Here is a 2,921-nt window from a genome sequence, read left to right on the forward strand (position 1 = left end):
CACACTTCACTTCATGTTTGACAGCTGAAGTTATTTTGTATATTAATATTTTCCTTTTGAAAACATTTGAAGTTTGTAAAATATTAAATAAACACGTCAGCGGTTTCAGCCTCGACGGATGCTGATGTCATCACTACTTTATTTTGTGTTTGTTGTTTCCACAGTTGTATTGTTTCATATTTCTACGGATTCATTTTGCTTCACGATGCAGAAATGAATTTTTTAAACGTTGATTTAAAGTAACAGTCTTCAGATGTCAGTACGTTTCTCTGGCGCCACCTGTGGTGCTGATCCGTTCTCACAGCTGTGGTTTGGGCCCGTGTGCTGACAGCTGACTGCAGTCTGAGTCACAACACTGGAAGTTTTTAACGACATCTGGAAACATTTCAACGTTTTGAGTGGCGTCAAAACCGACAGGAAGTCGGATCATCTGCACGTGTGGCGACCAGAACACGTACTTTAACCCAGACATGATGTTTTCTAACCGTCACCAGGTGGTTCTGTCATCATCCAATCATTAGTTGATTAAACACAGATTATTTCTGTGAAGTTTAAATATTTAATATATTTAAACTTCACAGTAAAACTGATTCTTCTGTAGTTTGAATGAGATGACAAATAAAACATGTTGTCTACAGATCACAGGTCTGACGGGTCAACACCGCACCGTCAGTGACACGCTGAGACGACTTCAGACGGGGAGTTCTAGCAACCAGACCAAGGTCCAGAACCAGGTCCAAACTGTGATGTGTTCTGACCTTCACCAGGTGTTTTCTGTGCCTAAACACAGAGACGTGACAACATTTCCTGAATGTAGAGATTCAGAGTGAAACACAGTTTGGTACCAAATGTCTGTTTGTTGCAGAACCGCAGAATAATTAGAGAAATAAAGACATCTGATCACATGATGAGTACTGATCACATGTATCTGATAATACTGCAGTACTTTTACTTTGAATGCAGGACTTCTTTCATGTGTTAATAAATATTTTTATAATGTTACTTTTATTTGAGTTTGATGTAATTTATTTATTGTTTTTTAAAATATATATAATGAAGTAAATAGTAAATATAGAATATATAATAAAGAATATATATTATATATACTATATATTATATAAATAATATATAGTATATATATAATATGAAGTACATGTTGTGATGACAGTCGGTCAGTTGGGTGAAAATCAGCTGTTAGAGAAAACGAAGCTCCTCATGATGAAAGTCAGTTTGTAAAATTAGGGCCAAGTTAGTGTTTAATCCCTCAGGATTGACTGCAGGCTGGCAGGCAGCGAGTGTGTGTGTGTGTGTGTGTGTGTGTGTGTGTGTGTGTGTGTGTGTGTAAGAAGGTAAAAATGGTCAACCGGTTTTAAAAAGCAATTAGAGGAATGTGCTTATCAGAGATAATTAAAGCAAATTTGGCTGTTTTTAAACTCTGTAATCTGTTTTTATGTTTTATTGTGACGTCAGAGTTTCACTGAGTCCAAATCAGCTGAGACGAGATTAAAGATTACAGCTGGAATCATTCAGATGAGACTCCATTAATGTTATTAATGTGACGACTCGTTAGTCCAATCAAATTAAAGAAAACGAGCTTCAGACTGGACTCAACGTTTTATATCATTTAATATCAGAGAATAACACAAACATCATCTGTAAATGAAATATATCAACATTAAATAACATTAAATGATTATTTGTAACGTTCACAGCAGATTAATGAAGGAACAGGTGACTGATTTCATCTGTGAAGCTTGTTTATGATCTTTTAACGACTTTAACAACAATAACAAAGTAAAATAAACATTAAAGATATTATAATTATAGAAACAGGATTCAGATTTAATCTGATGTTTCATTCAGTTTGTTTCTCTTCCTGTTGTTTTATAATAACATCATTTTCATATTATATTGTAAATTCAAGTCTGGTGGTGAAAAATAACTATAAGTACTTTTTTTAACAGAATTTTGCAGTACTTGTACTTTACTCGAGTATTTCATGTTCTGTACTTCTTTATTTATTTGGTTCTGATCAATAAAACAAAATATAATCAATAAGTAAATGATTATTTGTAAAGTAAGAAAGTCATTTTGGTTTTATTGTTTTTATTTGGTTTTATTTTCTTTGTAAAGAACGAAACTGTAAATAAAAGTTCTGTATAATAAAGTTTATTATTATTATTGTTGTTATTATTGTTGTTGTTAATAATATTATCACAGAATGAGATGAAACTTTATTGATCTTCACAAACTGAACAGCTGCAACATTAAAGTGATGAACGGATCAATTATAATCTAATAATCTAATATTTAATGATCAGCTGTTTCCTGCTGCAGCACGACGACTTTTACTTTTACTAGTTTTAATATTTTGATTCAAATACTTTTGTAGTTTTAGTAAAAACATAAAACACGTTTGAATGCAGTTTGTTTTACTTGTAATCGAGTATTTATACTCAGTTACTGTTACTGAGGTAAACTCCTTATATCAACTGTAAACTTCTGTATTTTATTATTTTAGCCTCATTTCTTGTTTTTATTTAAATAAATATATTTAACTTGAATATTTGATCATTTACAGTTTAATTTGTTTGTTGTGTTGATGTGTTTGTGTTGATGTGTTTGTGTTTGTGTTTATAACTAATAACTAAACAGCTGCTCGACCAGATTGTTGAATATTTGTAGTTTATTATTATTTTCTTTCTAACTGAATTACAATAATATAATAATAAATATATACTGATAATGTTAATAATAATAATATCATGTTAATAATAATAATAATAATAATAATAATAATAATAATAATAATGTTAATAATAATAACAATAATGTTAATAATAATAATAATACAATAATGTTAATAATAATAATAAAAATAATAATAACAATAATAATAATAATAATAATAATATATAAGG

Source organism: Pagrus major, chromosome 15 (assembly GCF_040436345.1).
Source record: "Pagrus major chromosome 15, Pma_NU_1.0".
NCBI classification, from domain to species: Eukaryota; Metazoa; Chordata; class Actinopteri; order Spariformes; family Sparidae; genus Pagrus; species Pagrus major.